This window comes from Symphalangus syndactylus, chromosome 16 (genome assembly GCF_028878055.3).
Source record: "Symphalangus syndactylus isolate Jambi chromosome 16, NHGRI_mSymSyn1-v2.1_pri, whole genome shotgun sequence".
Lineage (NCBI taxonomy): Eukaryota > Metazoa > Chordata > Mammalia > Primates > Hylobatidae > Symphalangus > Symphalangus syndactylus.
The window spans coordinates 13,564,183-13,576,925 of NC_072438.2; the positions used below are offsets into that span (position 1 = coordinate 13,564,183).

Genomic DNA, 12,743 nt, shown 5'->3' on the forward strand with positions numbered 1-12,743 from the left:
TTTGCTTTCTCTCTTTCCTCCTGTCTTATGAACTAGGCAAGGTGGGGGGTGGGGGGGGGAGGAGGGCAGCAGGAGTAGTAGTGGTCTCCTTCCTTACTACATGTCCCCAGGAGGAACAGAGAAGGTTGGATACTGCCAATTTAGTCCAACGTCATCAGCAGCTGGTCTGCAGAATCTCTAGTAAAATCCAAAAACCTCCAATATTCTTAATTATTTTTGTACATTAATCCCTCCATTGGGATTTTGCCATTCCCTAAAGATCTCTGTCGGAGTAAGAGAAGTGAAAACGAATTCAAATCGTGATTTATTAGAGAGAAAAGCACAGACCAAATGTTGGTAGAATTAAGTAAAAGGCAAATGAGACATATCCTCCCAGACACACTGGCTCACCCTAGCCCATTCAGTGTTTGATCACATACAGCAATTGATTTTTATGCTATCTTAATTTTTCAGGGCTTCCATAACAAATTACCATAAGTTTCATGGCTTAAAACAACATTTATTCTCTCATAGTTCTAAAGGCTCTGAGAATCCATTCATCTCTCCTAGTTTGTGGTGGTTGCCAGCAATCATTGGCATTCCTTGACCTGTGCCTCCAGCACTTCAATCTCTGCCTCCGCGGTTACGTGGTGTTCTTGTTTCTCCGAATCTCTTTTCTTCTTCTAATAAGGGCAACATTCATATTGGATTAGGGCCAACCCTGACCCAGTATGACCTCATAGTGAATAACTGCTGAATGAAACAGTCACGGAAATTAGGGAGTGTGTCAGGAGAATGGTACAGATGGCAGAACTATCTCAGACTGTTTCCCTGTGGGGAAGCAGGCTCCAGCCAGAGGCTGCTGGGTACAGGGAGCAGGGAGAAAGCTGGAGATATCCAGGCTTAGGTCAAGGATCTGACCCACTGCCTGGGGCTGGAAATAGTGTCTACATAGCACTGTCCTATAGGACTTTCTGTGATAATGGCAATGTTCTATGTCTGCACTGTCCAATACAGTAGTTACTTTTGGCTACTGACCCGCACTTGAGTGCAGCTAGTGCAACTAGGGAACTGATTTATATTAGATTTATGGGAAATTGAATTTATTTAACTACTGCACATTTAAGTAGCCACATGAGGCTAGGGCCTACTGTTGAACAATGCAGCACTAGAGACACTCACCTGGGACCCTAAAGCCCCTCCATTCTGAGTCGTCAGCGTCTAAGTGCTGAAAGCTGGGTGGAACTCAAGAAGCAGCAGTGGAAGCTCCAACTGGAAGGCCTTGGCTGCTCTGAGTGCCCTGAGTGGCAGCCCTGTTGCGCTGATCAGAATGATGGCTCCAGCCACTTCACAGCAGCCCCCATTACCTTCCAGGGCCTCAGCCAGAAACTCATCTGATGCCAAGACCTTAACAGCATAGAAACCCATTAAATTCAATATGTTGGGTTTATAATTAAAAAAAAAAAAATTCAGGCTGGGCGCAGTGGCTCACGCTTGTAATCCCAGCACTTTGGGAGGCCAAGGTGGGTGGATCACGAGATCAGGAGATCGAGACTATCCTGGCTAACATGGTGAAAACCCGTCTCTACTAAAAATACAAAAAATTAGCCGGGTGTGGTGGCGGGCGCCTGTAGTCCCAGCTACTCGGGAGGCTGAGGCGGGAGAATGGCATGAACCCGGGAGGCGGAGCTTGCAGTGAGCTGAGATGGCATCACTGCACTCCAGTCTGGGCAACAGAGCGAGACTCCATCTCGAAAAAAACAAAAAATTCATTGGCTCATGCCGGTAACATTTGCCATAGGGACAGCCATTTGTATGTGCATCTTATACAAAACCGCATTTATGTTCCACAGCTCTTTCCCAACACCATTCTGAGCTGCCTACCACTTAATGTGATGTGACTAGGGGAAATGAGGTGGCTGCTGGGTGGTGGTGACGACTGTGGCCGAGCTGTGACGGATCATTCTTGGTGCCGAATCATCAGAACCCATTCCCTTCCCAAGGACCTAGTGACTTCTTCCAGCCACTCTTCTGGGAATGCGGAACCAGCCAGGGAGGTGGTGGTGGGAAAGACAGAAGGGATAAAGGGAGACAAATGACCGGAGGGTGGGAGGCAACTTTAGCTTTAACAATGTGTGCAAATAACCGCAATGGCCAATGACAGTCAATAACACCAAGGTCTAAAACTGAGCAGGGAATGGGTGTGCCGAAGGGAGCAGAAGTGGGACAGAAGTCAAGATAAACAAGAAAGGGGGTGGGTGAAGCCCTATGGCAGTGCTCCCATGGGTCATTGTCCACTGAGTTACCGATGACACCCCAACCCTACTGTTCACACTAGGGGTCCACGTGCAGCTCCTGGTGGTTTCACCCACAAATAGCTAACAAACATGTATAAAGCCAAATTCCCTTTCTTTTCCCCCAAAGTTGCTCCCTTGGTGCCAGTCCCAGTGGCAGCTCCATCCACCCAGGTCCCAACAATACAACTGAGCGTAGCACGACCCCTTCCTCTCTTCCTACCTCCCCACCACCGTGACTCACAGAGAGGCCCGTGTTCCCTGTCAGATGCAGGTCAGCAGTGTCCTCAGGCCCAGAAGGGGAGCACGGTGGATGGAGAGTGCTACAGGGTGAGCAGGCAAACACCAGAAGGTGGTCCCGAGGTGAGGTCACGGTCAAAGCTGAGAACTACAGTCTCACCTGCAGATGCCAATCCAGGAAACTAAATGGAGAGAGTGAAGTCAGGGGGCCAAAACTTGCTACAGGCCAGCTCTGACAAGCCAGAGGGTAGAGGCAGACAAGTGTGAAAAGAGGAGGGCGAAAAGGGACAGGCAGACAAGGGAGGGGAGCCTGAGGACCTGGCCAAGGCTGGAAACCTGTGCTTTGTTTTCTCCATGTCATTTTGTGATGATGCCCTAACTTAAATAGAACCAACAATAAAAAGCCACTCAGCTCCCTCTCCACCCTCCAGCTCCACCAAGATGGCCTTATCTCAGGCCCTTGTCTCTTACCCATACTGGCCACCAGATGCCCTGAGCTCTTCCTCTTTAGCCTGCCTTCCAGTGTCTACCTAGAAATGGCTTCCCTCTCCCTCTTACCCCTGCAATGGACCCAAATCATTTCCCAGTGGGAAGATATTTTCATTTTTATTTTTTGAGATGGAGTTTCACTCTTGTCACCCAGGCTGGAGCGCAATGGCGCTATCTTGGCTCACTGCAACCTCCGCCTCCTGGGTTCAAGCGATTCTCTTGCCTCAGCCTCCCAAGTAGCTGGGCTCACAGGCACCCGCCACCATGCCCAGCTAATTTTTGTATTTTTAGTAGAGATGGGGTTTTGCCATGTTGGCCAGGCTGGTCTCAAACTCCTGACTTCAAGTGATCTGCCCACCTCGGCCTCCCAAAGTGCTAGGATTATAGGTGTGAGCCACCACACCCAGCCGAAATATGTTTTTCTAATGTAACACATGTGAACCCAATTTATTAGTAATTGTAATTTTGGCAGAAATTGTGACCTAAAGGAGGTGCGAGTTCTGCAATAAATGGTTATTTTATTACTCTCAACAGGATCTCCAAACATTTGAGAAACAGTGGCGTGTATTTATTAGACCATGATTGCTTTGTCTTTAGGCAATCCTGGTTGCTCCTGGGGATTCAGGGACCTCTGCAACAACACAATAGACCCCTGGCTGGGAAGGCTGGTCTAGACTAAGGATCACTTCTGACTGCTTAGCACGGTAACTTCCAGGCCCGAAATGATCGTGCAGCCCCTTCCTTCTGCTTTTGCAATTGGATGCTCCCACTGATACCCATAATTATATGTGTTTTAAATAAGAGTAATAACTGTGAAGAAAAACGTTGCCATGGAATCAAGGAGAAGGTATTTCAGAGTAGAACAGTAGACAGAATTTCCAAACATGACCTGAGTATCCCCACCCAGATGTCCTACCAACATCTTAAACTTGACACACATTTAAAATTGTACTTATCTTTCTCCTCCCCATAACTGAGCTGCGCTGCCCATCTTTTAGTTCCCTATAAATGCAAACCTTTGTATTTATTTTTCCTTGTTGTGCTTTTTTCACTTTTTTTTTTTAAACACAGAGTCTCACTATGTTGCCCAGGCTAGACTCAAACTCCTGGGCTCAAGTGATTCTCCCGCCTCATCCTCACAAGTAGTTGGGGCTGCAGATGAGAGAACCATGGCACTCAACGCCTGGCTCTTCCTTGTTCTTTACATGGCGTATTGCTAAGTCTAGTTGATTGTTGTAATGCCCAACTTTGTTTTTACTAACCCTGTTTTTAGACTCTCCCTTTTCCTTTAATCACCTAGCCTTGTTTCCACCTGAATCGACTCTCCCTTAGCTAACAGAGCCAGACAGACTCCATCTTGGCTCTTTCACTGGCAGCCCCTTCCCCAAGGACTTAACTTGTGCAAGCTGACTCGCAGCACATCCAAGAATGCAATTAACTGATAAGATACTGTTGTGTCCGGAATTGGTGGGTTCTTGGTCTCACTGACTTTAAGAATGAAGCCACGGACCCTGGCGGTGAGTGTTACAGCTCTTAAGGTGGCCCGTCTGAAGTTGTTCATTCCTTCTGATGTTCGGATGTGTTCAGAGTTTCTTCCTTCCGGTGGGTTCGTGGTCTCGCTGGCTCAGGAGTGAAGCTGCAGACCTTCGTGGTGAGTGTTACAGCTCTTAAGGCGGTGCGTCTGGAGTTGTTCGTTCCTCCTGGTGGGCTCGTGGTCTCGCTGGCTTCAGGAGTGAAGCTGCAGACCTTCGCTGTGAGTGTTACAGCTCATAAAAGCAGTGTGGACCCAAAGAGTGAGCAGTGAGCAAGACTTATTACAAAGAGCAAAAGAACAAAGCTTCCACAGTGTGGAAGAGGACCCGAGCGGGTTGCCACTGCTGGCTCGGGCAGCCTGCTTTTATTCTCTTATCAGGCCCCACCCACATCCTGCTGACTGGTAGAGCCGAGTGGTCTATTTTGACAGGGTGCCGATTGGTGCGTTTACAATCCCTGAGCTAGACACAAAGGTTCTCCACATCCCCACCAGAGTAGCTAGATACAGAGAGTCGATTGGTGCATTCACAAACCCTGAGCTAGACACAGGGTGCTGATTGGTGTGTTTACAAACCTTGAGCTAGATACAGAGTGCTGATTGGTGTATTTACAATCCCTGAGCTAGACATAAAGGTTCTCCAAGGCCCCACCAGAGTAGCTAGATACAGAGTGTCGATTGGTGCATTCACAGACCCTGAGCTAGACACAGGGTGCTGATTGGTGTATTTACAATCCCTGAGCTAGACAGAAAGGTTCTCCACGTCCCCGCTAGATACAGAGTGTTGATTGGTGTATTCACAAACCCTGAGCTAGACGTAAAGGTTCTCCAAGGCCCCACCAGACTCAGGAGCCCAGCTGGCTTCACCCAGTGGATCCCACACCAGGGCTGCAGATGGAGCTGCCTGCCAGTCCCGTGCCATGCACTCGCACTCCTCAGTCCTTGGGTGATCGATGGGACTGGGCATCGTGGAGCAGGGGGCGGCACTCGTCGGGGAGGCTCGGGCTGCACAGGAGCCCACGGAGGTGGGGGAAGGCTCAGGCATGGCGGGCTGCAGTCCGGAGGCCTGCCCCGCGGGAAGGCAGCTAAGGCCCGGGGAGAAATCGAGCACAGCGCCGGTGGGCTGGCACTGCTGGGGGACCCAGTACACCCTCTGCAGCCGCTGGCCCGGGTGCTAAGCCCCTCATTGCCCGGGCCGACAGGGCTGACCGGCTGCTCCGAGTGCAGGGCCCACCAAGCCCACGTCCACCCGGAACTCCACCCGGAACAAGCACCGCGCATAGCCCCGGTTCCCGCTCACGCCTCTCCCTCCACACCTCCCTGCAAGCTGAGGGAGCCGGCTCTGGCCTTGGCCAGCCCAGAAAGGGGCCCCCACAGTGCAGCGGTGGGCTGAAGGGCTCCTCAAGTGCCGCCGAAGTGGGAGCCCAGGCAGAGGAGGCGCCCAGAGCGAGCGAGGGCTGTGAGGACTGCCAGCAAGCTGTCACCTCTCACTGTGGCGAGCAATATCCGCAATTCCCAGGAATTCATCTGATTGATAACACCCAAAGCCCCGCATCTATCACCTTGTAATAGTCTTAAAGCCCCTGCACTTGGAACTGTTTACTTTCTTGTAACCATTTATCCTTTTAACTTTTTTGCCCATTTCTGTAAAATTGTTTTAACTAGACTCCCCTTCCCTTTCTAAACCAAAGTATAAAAGAAAATCTAGCCCCTTCTTCGGAGCCGAGAGAACTTTAAGAGTTAGCCGTCTCTTGGCCACCGGCTAAATAAACAGACTCTTAATTCGTCTCAAAGTGTGGTGTTTTCTCTAACTCGCTCAGGTACAACGCTGTCTCTGTAAATTTCATAAGAGGTGTGTGTGTCTTTGTTTGGATCTCCCCAAACAGACCTTGAGACGAGGATTTGGGTGCAGGTAATTGAATATGGAGCTGATCTCGGAGTGCACGAGTGAGGAAGTGGAAAGTGTGAGACAAAGAAAAACAAGTAAAGGGTGGGTGATTGAGCTGGTTGCTGCTCTGGTCAATGACGGCCCACTTCCACTAGGGGCTCTCTGAGAAACTCCGTAGAACCACGGTTCTCAAACTTTAGCAAGCTCTTGGGCATGCCGGGTCTTGCTATGTTGCCCAGGCTGGTCTCAAACTCCTGGCCTCAAGCGATCCTCCTGCCTCGGCCTCCGAAAGCGCTGGGATTACAGGCATGAGCCACCACGTAGAGCCTGTTGATTAATTTGAAAATGCCCGGCCCCAGACTGGGGGTCCTGATCCAGTAGCCTTGGAGTGGGCCCCAGGAAGGGCCGCGGTGTGAACTGCATCTCAGAGCTACGGCGCTCCGAGAGGGCAGCGACTCGCCAGAGTCGGTCAACCAGGCCTCGCCTAAAGGCGGAGAAGCCAAGAGTGCCCGGGAGCGCCTGGCGAAGCTTCCTAGCTCCCAGCTTTGCACGGGTGGCAGCGGCGTCCGCGTTTCCCGGGCGACAATGGTGGCGCGGCTCGATGATGTCAGGGCGCCCGCGGCTCCGGCCCCGCCCATGGGACGGACGGAGGCCGAGAGGCGTTGCGGGAGAGCAGTGGGGCCAGGCAGGAGACAGCTGCGCTGTGCGGGCAGCTAGTCCTAGTCCTCCGAGTCGGTCGCGGGCCGACAGGCATCCCCTGAGCGCCTGCTGCGTGAGTTGGACGGTGCAGAGCAGCGGGGACTGGCGAGCCCGAAGGTGGAGGCTGCGTTAGCCCCAGGGGCGCGGACGCGGCGGGGCGGAGCGGGGGCACAGCACGTGCCAGGCCGGGGGGTGTGGGGGCTGTGCGGATTCGCGCGCGGCGGGGCCAGGGTTACCCAGAGCAGGGGCCGGGAGGGCCGGTGGCCCACGTGCTGGGCGTTCGGGGGACTTTGCACACTGAACTGGGCAGCTGTTCACGAAAGGGAAGTGATCCACATCGCAGAGAAGACTGGAGGCGGCTGTTGCCAGAATAGTGATCTTGAAGCCCCTCTTCCATGCCAGAAACTGCTCCAAGCCTCTCATGTGAATGACAGCAGCCTAGACGGTAGACCCTGGGCACTAGGCAGGCGTCACTGTATTTGGATGACAGTAGCCCCAGACAGTAGACCCTGGGCACTAGGCAGGCATCACCGTATTTGAAATGCAGCAGCCTAGACAGTTGACCCTGGACACTAGTCAGGTGTCACCGTATTTGGAATGCAGCAGCCCAGACAGTAGACCTTGTCTAGACACTGGGCACTAGCAAGGCATTGTTACTGGCTGGTCTTTGCTGCCAGAGCTCCCAGGGTGGTGGTGAGCCGCTCCCAAGATGGCAGCAACCCTCTTGCTCTCTGACCTGGGGTTCTTGGCCTCGTGGATTCCAAGGAATGGAACCTTGGGCCATGCAGTTAGTGTTATAGCTCTATTAGAAGCTGTGGGTCACGGAAGAGAACTGTGGAACCCAGCGACTAGTGTTCACCTTGATTAGGATGAACCCAGGCACTTAGCTGCGCAGGAACAATGGCAAGCCTCTAGCCTGGGAGTGGCAACGGGTGCCTCACTGGATCAGAAGTGCAGCGGACACCTTGCTGGATCTGGAGGGGTGGAAGTCAGCGGGGAGTCTACAACAGTGGCGATCAGCAGTGGTGGACGGCAAGCGAAAGCTCAGCTCGAGCTGGAACAAACATGGACCAGAAGCGTGTGCAGTTGCGAGATTTAATATAGTGAAAACAGAGCTCCCCTACAACGGGAGGGGACCCAAAGAGGGTTGCCCGATTCGGCTTGAATGCCTGGGTTTATATCCTGATCATTGTCCCTCCCCCCTGTGCTGTCAGGCGACAGATGAGCTGATTATTCATTTACCACCTGCTTTTAGCCTCATTGGTATTTTAGTGAGCTCTGTTTATTACCTGATTGGTCTGGTGTGAGCTGAGTTACAAGCCCAATGTTTAAAGGTGGGTGTGGTCACCTTCTCCAGCTAGGCTTAGGAATTCTTAGTCAGCCTAGGAAGTCCAGCTAGTCCTGTCTCTTAGTCCCCCCTCTCAACAGGAAAACCCAAGTGCTGTTGGGGAGGTTGGCCGACGACAGCTCTAACTGCTTCCTGCTGAATTGGGGTGTAGTAGGGGTCGTGCAGTTGAGATTTCCTCGGGAGGGGTGCCTTTGATGTCATCAACATCAGAGCATGGGCTAGCAGACCAGTCCAGGGGTCCATGGTAGATCTTAGTCATGGACTGCATCTGGGGCTCCATTTGAAGAACATTTGTGGTTTTACAGCTTTGATTCTGGAAGAGACAAACTTAACAAGGAGGTTAAAGATACAGGGATTGAAATGTATGGCCCGAAGTGCAGGGGCATATGGGTGTGGACGGTGAAAGTGGGGTTTCCTTTAGAAAAACTCCTATACAATGGGGCATCAATATTTCCGGGAAGCCGCATTCTCCATAGAAGCTCTTGGTAAGGGGAGCTACTGGTAGTATAGTGGCATGGAGGGGGTGTGGTGATAGTGAAAGGGGGGTAAGACAACAGTAAAGAGAAAAATATGACGGGGGGCCATGGAGATCTACGATTCCAGTTACTTTCCTCACAGTTGTCACTTGAAGAGCAGGTGCAGATCCTCTAGAGGTTCACAGGAATAGCTAGTGTTGTCTCCTGGATATTTGGGTTCCTTTGGCAGTATCCAGGGTTTGATGTGTCCAAGACTCCACTCCAGACACTTTAACTGCAGTCAGGGTAGATAAAATGACTGGGTAGGGTCCTTCCCAGGATGTGTCTAGGGGTGGGGACTTAGAGGGAAGGGACTTGACTAATACCAGGGTGGAATTCCTTTCCCTCCTCTCGGGTACAGGTTCCCTGTAATGTTTTAAGAACTTGTTGATATTTGGCTAAGAAGGCGATGTCTGCAACTAAGTTGGCTGTCTCTCGGTCAAGCACAAGGTCATTGGTTAGGAAGGGCTGTCCATACAGCATTTCGTATGGGCTAAGTCCTGCTTTTTGGGGGGAGTTTCGGATTCTTAATAAGGCTGTAGGCAGCAGAGCAGGCCGTGCGAGGTGGGTTTCCTGGGTTAGCTTTTTTAGATGTTGTTTGAGTGTTTCGTTCATTTTCTCCACCTTCCCTGAGGATCGTGGCCTCCAGGCGCAGTGTAAGTGATATTGTATGCCTAACATCTGCCATACTCCCTGGGTTACCACAGCCTTGAAAGCGGGGCCATTGTCACGCTGTAAGTCTCGGGGAAGTCCGAATCTGGGAATCATTTCATGAATTAGTGGCTTTATTACCTCTTTGGCCTTTTCTGTCCTACAAGGGAAGGCCTCCTCCCAACCAGTGAAAGTATCTACCCAGACTAGTAGATACTGAAATCCCTGAGATTTGGGCATGTGGGTAAAATCTAGTTGCCAGTCTTATCCTGAGTAATGGCCTGTTCCTTGTTCTCCTGAAGGAGCTTGGCAATAAGGCAGGGAATTATTTCTTTGCCACACTTCATAGGCCCTATCTGCTTGATAGTTTTGAAAAGGCCTGGTCAGTTAATAATGATTTGGCCATCTGATAGGTGCTATCAATGCCTAAGTGAAAGGTCTGGTGAAGGGTTTTAAGTAATTTCAATTGGTTAGCTGCAGGCAAAAGTATTTTTCCTTCTTTGGTGGCTAGCCATCCTGAGGGGAGGAAACTATGTCACGTGAGGTTCCCCATTCTATTTCTTCTGAGTACTGGGGCTTGGTTTCCTAGAGGGGATTACCCCATACTAGGGGTCCTTCTATAAGCATTTCTAATGGAGGGTCCCACCTTGCAGCTCTTTTGGCTTCAGTATATGTTTCGTGGTTCCCTTCTATTTCCCTTTCCTTTCTGATGACCCTGGCAGTGTAAGACTGCCACCTCTTTAGGTTTCTGTACAGCCAATAATAATCTCCTAATGGCTTCCTGATGTTGGATAGGTGTTCCCTCTGAAGTTAGGAATTTCCTTTCTCTCCATATTGCTGCGTGGGCATGGAGGACTAGGTAAGCATTCTTAGAGTCTGTATATATATTTACCCTTTTTCCTTCTCCTAATTCTAGTGCCCGAGTGAGGGCTATTAGTTCTGCCAGCTGAGTGCTAGTTCCTGGAGTGAGGGGATTACTTTCAAGTATTCCATTATCACTGACCACTGCATACCCCACTTTTCGAAGTCCTTTTTCTACAAAGGAACTTTCGTCAGTATACAAGTTGAGGTCGGGATCAGTCAAGGGAACCTCTAGAAGGTCCCCTTGAGCGGCGTAGGTTTGAGCAATCACCTGTTGACAGTTATGTTCTATCTTTTCTTCATTGTCTGGAAGAAATGTGGCTGGGTTAAGAGTTGCACGAGTGTGCAGTCGCAGCACTGGCCTTTCAAGTAATAGAGCCTGATATTTAAGCAAATGGTTGTCTGACAGCTGTAAGTCTCCTTTAGCAGTGAGTATGCCGTCCACATCATGAGACGTCCACACAGTAAGATCTCTTCCCTGTATCATTTTAACTGCTTCAGATACTAAGACTGCTACTGCTGCCATTACCCGTAAACAATGAGGCCAACCCTTCGCCACTACATCAGTTTCCTTACTGAGGTATGCCACGGGTTGCAACCTGATCCCTCGGACCTGTGTCAGGGCTCATAGAGCTATTCCTGTTTTTTCTGTGACATATAAGGAAAAGTCTTGCCCCTTTGACAAGCTTAACACTGGGGCTTGGGTTAGGGCCTGGAAAGCCACTTCTGCTTCAGGTGTCCATTCTACTAAATGGATATTGCTTTCTGAGTTTCCTTAATTAGTGTGTATAATGGCCTGGCTATTTCACTGTACCTGGGAATCCATATTCGGCAGAAGCCTGTTATGCCAAGGAACCCTCTTAATTGCTTCAGGGTTTTGGGATGAGGATAAGCCGGTATAGGCTGGATGCGTTCCTCACTGAGGGCCGTGGTGCCTTTGGATAATTTTAGCCCTATGTATTTAACCTGCTATAAGCAGAGCTGAGCCTTTGGTCTGGAAACCTTGTAGCCACAGGTGGCGACGAAGTTTAAGAGCACTTGGGTGCCTTGATTGCACAAGGCTTCTGAATGGGCGGCTAAAAGTAAATCATCCGCATACCGAAGGACAAGAGTGCCCAAGTATGAGAACTGGCTCAAGTCTTGGGCTAATGCCTGGCCAAATAGATGGGGGCTGTCCATGAACCCTTGGGGTAAAACAGTCCAGGTGTGTTGAGACATTAGATTCAAAGGATCTTCAAAGGCGAGCAAGAATTGAGAGTCAGGATGTATAGGGATGCAGTAAAAGGCATCCTTAAGGTCCGGGACTGTAAACCACTCTGCTTCCTCTGGTATTTGGGAAAGCAGAGTATAAGGGTTAGGTACAGCTGGGTATAGCGGGACAGTAGCCTCATTGATAATCCTGAGATCTTGCACCAACCTCCACTGTCCGTTGGGTTTCTGTACTCCTAAAATTGGAGGATTGCAGGGGCTATTGCATGCTTTCACTAGGCCTTGGGCTTTTAGGTCCTTAACAATCTTCTGGAGTCCTTGTTGGGCCTCGGGTCTAAGAGGGTACTGCCTTTGGTAGGGAAAGGAGGCAGAATCCTTTAGTTTAACTTGAACGGGATGGGCATTCTTCACTCATCCATATTGTCCTTCTGTTGCCCAGACTTCAGGAATTAATTCCTTCCTCAAGTAGGGGACAACAAACTGTGTTCCTTCTCCTATGTTCAGGTGTATAATGGCCCCTGCTTTTGCTAGAATGTGTCTCCCTAACAAAGGTGTGGGGGTTTCAGGCATAATTAGAAAGGCATGTGAGAAGAGTGAAGTTCCCCAGTCACAACTTAGTGGCTAGGAGAAGTATCTAGTGACTGTTTGTCCTAGGACCCCTTGGGTAGTGACAGATCTGGAGGACAGTTGTCCAGGACCGGAGAGTAAGACTGAGAAGGCCGTGCCAGTGTTCAGGAGACAGTTAACCTCCTGGCCTTCAATGATCAAGCATACCTAGGGCATGGGCTGGCGCTTGCCCCGGGCACCCTCAGTCCTGCTGCTGGATCATCTGGTTAGTGGCTTCTGACTGAAAGGACCTTCATCCCCTGGGGCAGTGGGCCTTCCAGTGATTCCCTTGACATAAGGGGCATGGACGAGGGGGCGGCTTATTTCTATTCAGACAATCTTATTTAAAGAGTCCTTGTAGACCTCGCTGGAAGCAAGCCCTGTCAGGCATTCGATTTGCCCAGGCTTTCCCTTTTCCAGAGCCTCCAACGTA

General features: G+C 50.6%; 1 protein-coding gene and 1 long non-coding RNA gene across 15 annotated transcripts in view; one reads left to right on the plus strand and one right to left on the minus strand.

The window, feature by feature from the left end:
- Nucleotides 1-379: 379 nt before the first annotated feature.
- Nucleotides 380-6,957, minus strand: LOC134732711 (uncharacterized). The gene is made up of 3 exons (XR_010116137.1): nt 6,422-6,957; nt 2,518-2,695; nt 380-662 (listed from the first exon to the last, which is right to left on the minus strand). It is a non-coding gene; the product is annotated as an uncharacterized lncRNA (long non-coding RNA).
- The window catches only part of ACOX3 (acyl-CoA oxidase 3, pristanoyl), a 64,342-nt gene continuing 58,247 nt past the window's right edge, over nt 6,649-12,743 (plus strand). For 3 of the 14 annotated variants that reach the window (XM_063619368.1, XM_063619370.1, XM_063619369.1), the window contains exon 1: nt 7,050-7,237. The gene's annotated coding sequence lies outside the window, so the exon portion shown is untranslated. Of the gene's footprint in view, nt 7,238-12,743 lie in introns of all 14 variants that reach the window. The other 11 variants (XM_063619375.1, XM_063619374.1, XM_063619367.1 and 8 more) reach the window with 7 other exon arrangements.